Source organism: Centroberyx affinis, unplaced genomic scaffold, assembly GCF_046629955.1.
Source record: "Centroberyx affinis isolate AG114_WGS23_722 - 3 ecotype Tasmania unplaced genomic scaffold, CSIRO-AGI_Caff_v1 ptg006120l_1, whole genome shotgun sequence".
NCBI classification, from domain to species: domain Eukaryota; kingdom Metazoa; phylum Chordata; class Actinopteri; order Beryciformes; family Berycidae; genus Centroberyx; species Centroberyx affinis.
In genome coordinates this window covers 40,001-49,049 of record NW_027283111.1, presented here as the reverse complement: position 1 = coordinate 49,049, position 9,049 = coordinate 40,001, and the positions used below count along the sequence as shown (strand labels likewise).

At 43.5% G+C, this 9,049-nt stretch overlaps 1 protein-coding gene across 1 annotated transcript in view; it reads left to right on the top strand.

Annotated features, from left to right (window-relative positions):
• The first annotated feature begins 745 nt into the window (after window positions 1-745).
• hs3st1l2 (heparan sulfate (glucosamine) 3-O-sulfotransferase 1-like 2) overlaps window positions 746-9,049 on the top strand; it is a 24,353-nt gene continuing 16,049 nt past the window's right edge. Inside the window, exon 1 of the mRNA XM_071512142.1 lies at window positions 746-873. The gene's annotated coding sequence lies outside the window, so the exon portion shown is untranslated. The remainder of the gene's footprint in view (window positions 874-9,049) is intronic.

Here is a 9,049-nt window from a genome sequence, read left to right as displayed (position 1 = left end):
ATAAGCAAATGCTAAGACAGAAACCCGTCAGAGATATTTGGGTTGTTTTTTTGCCTTTGCGCTCTTTTGTGCCAGCGCTGTGTAACTTATTCATGATTCAGGGGACTCAACAGCAAACAGAAGGAGAATATGAGGAGGAAAAACAACAAAAGAGGAGAGTAAAAAAAAACTACGCGCAAAAAAAATCCAAAAGAATCAAGCATGAGAATCAGCTCAAATGGGAGCAAAGAGGGGGGAGAAGAATGAAAATGTTCTGCTCAACAGTCCTTCAAGCTGATCAGATGAAAGAAACCACAGAGTTGATGTGAGACAAATAAAAAAGACGAGAGGAAAAAAGGGGACTGAGCGGAGGAAGGAGTGGAGGGGGTGTAAGGCAAGGGGGGGGGGGGGGGTTCCCTGAGGGGGAGATGTGTTTGTGTATGAACTAATCTCTCTCCCTCTCTCTCTCTCTCTCCCCCCTCTCATACACACACACACTCCCTCCCTCTCTCCCAGTCACTCAGTCAGTTGCAATAACACACTCACTGAGGTCGGCACAAAGCAAAGTCGCTCTCTCACCGGCTCTATCTCTCTCTCTCTCTCACACACACACACACACGCGCAGACACATACACACACACTCTCTCTCTCACACACACACACACATACACACACACACGCGCTCAGACACTCGGGCGTCGACACACACCTCCTCAGTGACGCCCAGCGAGCAGAAGCAAACTGACAAGAGGAAGAAAGGGAGGAAGGAAGAGACCGGAGGAAAAAAAAAAAAACATTTGTGAGAAGAGAAGAGAAGAGAAGAGAAGAGAACAAGGGAGGAGAAAATAAGAGGGGAAGAGGAGAAGAAAGACAAATTTAAGCAACATCATTCAGGTAAGACTTAATTTTTTTGTCTTTTTCTCTCACTCTCTCATCTTCCTATCTTCCCTCTCTCATTGTCTTCTTATCTTCCTTTCACTGTCCAAAAATGAGTGGATCACTGCATAAATCAGTGTATAAATCACTGCATATTACTGTACTATACACATCATCACAAATATAGACATGCAGTGCACAATGTGTACTTCACCATGTGTGATGTGAAATACAAGTCAACGTGCCACCATTTCACACTGTGCAGACTGTTCACACGCTATCTGTGAGCGGGGTTCACCTCATCCACCCTCGCTCTCTGGAAGTTCACGACCCCTCGGCGCTCAGTATAGCGTGTGTGTGTGTGTGTGTGTGTGTGTGTGTGTATGTGTGTGTATGTGTGTGTGTGAGTTCACGTGCGTTTTTCCGACCCAGAAACTCACCGAGAACTTAGCGGCTGAGAAACTTTTGTGCGACGAAAAAGAGAGAAGAGAGAGAGAGAGAGAGAGAGAGAGAGAGAAAGTAAAAGAGAGAGGTGCGGGTCTGTGGGGGAAAGTACAGGGAAACGTAAGGTGCATGAGGAGGTCTTTTGTTGTCTGTGTGTGTGTGTGTGTGTGTGTGTGTGTGTGTAGGGGGGCGGAGGGGGGGGGGTGCACATTCCAGCATGTGTCACTCTGGCTGAGATACAGAACATGAGAGATTGACAAAAATAGTGATAGGGATCGAGCGATGGCTGGGGAGTGACAGTACAAGGGTAGACTGATGACGGCGTCGGTCTGGTTTTTTTTTTAGTTTTTAGGAAGCTGTGTTATGTTTTGGAATCTGGAGAAACAGGTGTCGGCCTTGGGAGAGACACTGACTGACGAGACGTCACGCCTACACAACCACGGCGTGTGCTTGGTGTCACTAGCGTGTAAACACAAGGCCATAACTCTCTGCCGGTGCCACTGATCATGTTACTCTCACATGAGGCTCGAGTGAAATTGGTTAATTCAATCAATATCGTGAAAAACAGCACCTTCTTTGTAACTTACACTTACAGAAGTGGCAGGAGTTTAAACCACGTTGGAAACCCCGCTGAAAGCTTTTCCTTTGTCGGGCAGAGAGCGAGTGGACGGACGTGGGTTGTGTTTTTGACCTTCGCTATGTTTAGACAGAGCTGATGTGGGCAGAGGTAGAGAGAGAGACAGAGGAGATTAAGAGAGCAAACGGATGAATGGAGTCATTGTCTGGGGTGTGTGTGTGTGTGTGTGTGTGTGTGTGTGGGTGCTGTGGGTGTGTGTGTGTGCTGTGGGTGCTGTGAATCATGAATCATGTGAGAGGTTAAGCCTACACCAAGATGATGATGATGAGGATGATGTGTAAATAAAGTGATTATGTCACATACTGTACAACTCAGTTTCTGCTCAGTCACTGAAGTAATAATCTGTGACATTTTCATATAAATAAATGCTGTTTTAACTGTTAGAACACAATAGTGATTCAATCTATGTCCAGTTCATGAAAGCTTTTAACTCCCGGTGTCTGGCAGCTCTTTCCCGAGAAAAATCCAAGTGATAAGTTTTACGTTTCTGGTTTGATTGGAATAAACAGAAGAAGAAGAACTGGGTAGTTAGCGTGAGCAGCGATAGCCACCATTGCTGAACAGGCAAAGAAAAGAGCGACACCCACAGAAAATCAAACCTCATCAACTGAAAATCCAAGCTCCGCCCACACTGTTTGATTGACAGGTGATCTCTGGGAAGTGCAGTGCAGAAACACCACAGCGATGAGCGCTGAGTGACAAAGATGTCACCAAAATAAAACAAAATTTAAAAAACACAAAAAACACAGATCTCATGGATTGCCACTTTTGAAAAACACATTTCTTAAAGGTCAAGTGCAATGAGATTTGGATTTCCCAATCTTATGGCATTGTTTATGTTAATGTGAATTTACCCAAAACTTTGTAACTGTGGTGGAAATTTGACTAAGATGCTTTAAGAAACTATTCCTCTGGTTATCAACAGAGCTAAACTGTTCAAGAAATCCAGTCTACTTCCTCATGTAAATTATGTCACATATACGCAGATTTTAACAAATGCTCTGATTGGTCGACAGTGCCTTCTTGTCTGTCAGACAGTAGCAAACTAGCCAATCATGTACTGGCGTCTCATACATGTACGGTATGATTACCGACTGCGCCGTAAACGCTCAGCCTCAGACATGACGGCCAATAAGAACGGGCGGTGCTGAGCATGTGGACAGGAAACCTCCTCAACCTGCGGAGAATTGGCTGAGCGTAGAGAAAGGGGAGCCAGAGCAGTTTTAACACATCATGAACCTTTACAAACAAACCAAAAGATCACTTCAGGTGTTAAAAATCCATAGCAAGCTTTTCCTGACTGAATTAAAATCACTGCACCAGCACTTTAAACAAGGGAGTCCAAATTCACGAGGCACTTTCACTGTTAATGTCACAACAAAGGAACTCTTTATACATTTCTTAGGTCAAAAGTTAATCAGCGTCTTGTACATTCATTATCTCCTCTAAAGGAGGAAAGAAGGCTTCCCGTTTACATTCAAGTGGAATCAGTGAAATTTTCTTAAAAATTTATGAAGTTTATTTCTGTGGGAAGCCACAGCTTCACAGCTACATGTCCTTGTTCATACAAAATTATAATGCTAAGTGATGCAGAGAGCCAGCAGCCTGAGGCCACGCATAGGGAAAACGTGGTAGTTTTTTTAAATTCCATATGGATACATTTTTTATTAAATATAGAGAGAGGAAAAGAAAGGAAAGACTAGGGAGAGGAGAATGGGGGTGGATTGGAAGATGATCATGCTGACAATGATGAAGAATTAGGGACAAATCAGAGAAAGTTCGATGAAAATATGCCAAGACAGCGAGGGCAAAAGCAATTTGGATCAAAAGCAAAATGGATTTTTAGGAAAATTGGGAACATGGGATAATTTGAGAGGGAGGTGGAGCCTGAGAGCGAGACTGAAAAAGACATTGTGTCAAGTCTCGGGGCGGAGGTCTGTCATGTGTGTGTGTGTGTGTCGGTGTGTGTGAGTGTGTGTGTGTGTGTGTGTGTGTGAGGAGGGGGGTCTCTGCCACCTTGGTAGGAGAGTACATTATGGCTGTTTGGGCACATTAAGGGGCATTAGCTGGAGGAGCAGACCTGAATAATGCATGGCCATTATTTATGAGCAGAGTGCATACGTCCTCTGAAGCGCACTGAACCAGGCGCTCACACACACTCTCACACACACTCACACACACACACACACACACACACCGTCTCTTTCACTCTCTCTGTCACACACACACTCAAAATCATGTAAATTGGCAAGATGTGTATACGCATGTGTGTGTGTGTGTCTGAGAGAGAGCGAGAGAGAGAGAGAGAGAGTGATTGCATGACTGTGTGTGTGTGTGTGTGTGTGTGTGTGTGTGTGTGTGTGTGTGTGTGTGTGTGCAGACACCTCCAAATTCCTTTTTTTCACCTGTTCCAACACGGCAACATTAAAAGGGCATCAGACGATCAGCGTGCTCCATTGAATGGTCAATCAGCTCTAACAGTGAAGCCTATATGAGCGCATTAATGGTGGACTCAATGAAGTAGCTCATATCAACACACTACATTACCCCTACCCCCCCCCCACCCCCATGCACTTATAAGACAGTCCTATTCATTTGACTTCAAACGATCCAAAACTTTTAAAAGATCATCATTAGGATTGCTTCTTCTCGAAAGTTTCATCTCGGTTTACGCTGGATTCTCAAAACTCATCGGTGAGGTTTAATGCCTGGAGTCTCATCCCAAAGTGAGACGCCATTTGACACCTAACTCCTGCTAAAATTACTGCCTGGCATGAAAGGGAGAGTCACTTTTGGAGCATTACTGAGGATATTAAATATCGCCCTCGGATGCTCTTACACTGTTATATATAATCAGTCCCTGATGTTCAGTGCATTCCTGGAGTTAAGTGTCGTAATTTACTTTTTTGGTGAACCCACTTTCCCTCCATCTGCTTCATCTACTTCTACTTCAGTTAGTGATTTCCTACATTTCCCCCCAAAAAAAGTGTCCTGTCAACATGTCCTGTTATACGTGTAGGTGGAGGGAGCAATAGCGATAGTGATAGCAGAGTAAGAGCAAGAGAGTGAGAGAGAAAAAGTGAGTCGCATCCCAAAGTGGCCACGTCTTGAGGCTGCATTGCATTCTGGTCTATTGAGGCTGCTGTCAGTGGAGAAATTGGTCTCTCTCTCCTTCTTCTACGATGGATTTCTCCCTGTGTGACTGTTGAACGTCTCTCGGTGCAAAATGGCGGCTCTAGAAAGAAGAAGCCCTCGCTCTTTGATTCTGAGGGACTGACACCAAAAACCTGACGTTTACCGCTGATGTTTTAGATCGCTGAAAAAATGTTGCTGTCAAACTCCGTTGTAGCTGCACTGGAAATATCTCTATGGGATGTCACGTTGTTTATGTTTGACCAGTTATCTGTGGAAATAAGAAAAATACACCACCAAATAATAAAAAATAGACCCAGAAACACAAGGTACATTGCCAATAGCTGTTTATAGGGTGGATCACAGCAGTGGCAAAACACAAACCTTAATTTAAGAGGATGCTCTACTTGGTAACACTTTACAATAAGGGTCACTAATTTAAGGGTTAGTTAATGCTTAATAAGCATTAACTAACCCTTAATTAACAGTTAACTAATGTGTCTGTAATCATTTACTAATGGTGTTCATGTTATCTAAGGTATTAAGTTATACATTATTTAATAGTCATAATAGTTAACATGAACACCATTAGTAAAATACATATTAGTTAACTGTTAATTAGCATTAACTAACCCTTAATTAACCCTTAACTTAGTGACCCTTATTGTAAAGTGTTACCCTCTACTTTTTAAAATATTGAGAAATAAACATTAAGTAACATTACTTCTTTTTTACCAAAATGTATACATATCAAAATGTATATATATCACCCAACTAAGCAGCTGATAACTGACCTTTCAAGCTCCATTTTAGTTTCATTCATTCAGTTTTATTTATAGGCCTGTAATGTAAAGTTATTTAAGGTGTAGTGGTGTTTAAACAGTCTAGCGCTCGGCTCCAGGTTGCCATGTTCTCATCTGGCAAACTGAACAGGAGTTCAGTGTTAACTGTGTTTGTAAAACCCCGGGGTGGGAGTTCATCAACCTGGCAACCGCCCGCTCTGTCAGGGTGAAGGTTCACAGTGACGCCCGCTGAGCAGGGAGGCACACACCCACACACACACTCTGCACACACACACACTGCACACACACATACACACACACATACACACACACTCTGCACACACACACACACTCACACACACACCTACAGCATGAGCGTATTTGTAGAAGCCACAAATACACATGCCATAAATACACGGCAATGTAAGTCTATGCACATACTCATACACACACACACACACACACGCACACATGCACACACACACCTACACACACACACACACACACAAAAATAGTCAAACCTGTGGAGAGACCGTCACAGCCGTCACACTTCGCCGGCTCTGAGTCGAGGTGACAGAACTCCTGGTGGCAGGCAGATGGAGGGAGCCAGCGAGGTCCCACCTTTGTCAACACACACACACACACACACACACACACACACACACACACACACACACACACACACACATCCTTGTACTTCAGACTTTCCATTGACTACATTCACTCTCTAACCCAAAAACCAAACCTTAAAGCTACAATATGCAACTTTTTGCCTTGAGGCAGGAAGCGTATTGTTAGTCCCGCCCTCCTCCCCCTCAGCTGGTCAAGTTCCCGCCCCAACACCTGTCACTCAACTTGATGAGCTGTCATCTAGCCTGAGGTAACCGCCATCCGTAAACAGAAGCAGAAACAGAAACAGAAACAGACGGTGAACCCAGCGAGTCGGCGATTAAAAAAATCGATGTCCTGTTTTTGAACCTGTTTTGTCTGCTGCACATTTCACTTCGCTGTTCTTTTGTTTCTTACTGTTTTGTCCACCATCAGTGTTGTTTTGAAATCATATACACCCCAAAACACCCCAAACATTACTGAAAATCCAATTTCAGGCAAGCGGGGGGATTTAGGCATGAACACACAGTGTCACAGACAGAAACAAGCTGATAATGTATAATATATCCTATTTATTTATGGTAATTGTAATGTCAAAAAAAGCTGCATATTGTAGCTTTAACCCTCATCACTACATGCCTAACCCTGAACACTTGCCCTAACCTAATCCTAATTATCCAAATAAATTAAGTAATAAAATAACTACTCTAATAATAACTAATAACTAATAACCCGAACAAAAATTCACAAATGTCCTCACTTCACGGGTGTAAAAGTCCAAAACTGCTTCTCACAGGGACAGCCAAATAAGACACACACACACACACACACACACACACACACACACACAGGGGCTGTATGAGGTTAATGTAGGTCTAGCTCTTTTACCACATATGCTTATTGCAGATTGTATGGTTAGATGTTGGGATTTGGAGTCTGGATGTACACACACACATTGCATTTCAACTATATTAATAATGTGATACTTCATTGATCCCCCTGGGGAAATTCCCCTCCACAGAGAGGTCAGAGGTCAGGGTCAGTTATAGATAGTTATAGCATAGTTATAGGTGGTAGGGATTCAGTGTCTTGCTCAAAGACACTTCAGCAGAGTGGATGACGGGCTTGAACCTGAAGCTTCTGGATGAAGGACAGTCTCCTTACTCACTGTGACACCCTGCTGCCCAGATAGATCCATCCCATGTTATTAAAAATAATATCATAATCAATAATAGTAATAAATAATTGATTACATTTATATAGCGCTTTTCTAGGTACTCAAAGCTCTTCACATATCGGGGGGGGGGGGACTCAACTCATCCACCACCGATGTATACAGTATATAGTAAGTAGTAATTCTGATATGATGGATATGATGTTTGTTTGATTCCATATTTATTGTATAATTGATCAATACTACACCGCTTGTGAATGGGAAGTCGTTAGCCTGAACTGAAGCTGATTCTAATGCAACATTTCGCTCAGATTCCACATAACTAAACATGTTTTTATTCCTCTCATCCTGGGTTTCAATGCGTTTTAGTTTCCCATGTATCTAAATGCTGTTTCAGAGGCTTTTCCACCCTGCCAAGAATAACATTCTGTGTGAAACACTGAATACTGGGTCATCTTTTTTTTTTTTTTTTTTTTTTTTTGACATGAAAATTATCACATTTAAACACACTGAATCCAAAAAATATCAGCCGCAGCCTCCAAAGACCCATACTGGTCGAACCCCTCGTCTGCCTCCCGCCTCCTGGTGTCGTGCCTATTAAAATCATTCAACCCAATCTCCCACATATCGACTGTTCTGTACAGTAACAAAGTCATTAGACCCTAATCCTGCCCCCCCCCCCCCACCACCCCACCCCACCCCAACCCCTCTCCCAAAAAACCCAAATCAAACCAAGGTCAGGGAGGGCGAAGCAAAACACTCCAGGGGGAAGAACGCAGCTCTAGATTTGCGGGGTGACCTTGACGAATTCCAGACAGTAGGAGGGAGTTGAGACGCAAGCTGGGTGGCATGTGTGTGTGTGTGTCTGTGTGTATCTGTGTGTGTGTGTGTGTGTGTGTGTGTGTGTGTGTGTGGTTAGTGCAGGCTATCATTAATTTCCAGTCGCAGAGGGGGCCTGAGGACTGGGGTGGGGGGTGGGGGGGTGGGGTTAAGTAGGAAGGCAATAAAGCCATTTAAGAGTCATAAAGTGCTTGGTCAATCAAAACCACCCCCTGCTAAGGACCTCATGTCCTCTAGTGTGTGTGTGTGTATGTGTGTGTGTGTGTGTATGTGTGTGTGTGTATGTGTACATATAATGTGCGTACGTTTATGGTTGATTGTCTGTTGCTATGTGTTTAGGGAGTGAGTGCGCAGATCCACAGATCCATGTGTACCTACAGTATGTGTGTGTGTGTGTGTGTGTGTGTTTGTGTCTGTGTGTGTGTGGAGGAAATTGCAGATCCAGTCTGGAGAGTCAGTGGGGTACTGAGCTCAGAGGGTTTAGAAATGTTACAGAAAATTACAGAGAGAGAGAGAGACAGAGGGAGAGAGAGAGAGAGAAAGAGAGAGAAAGATAAAAAAGAGAGAGAGAGAGAA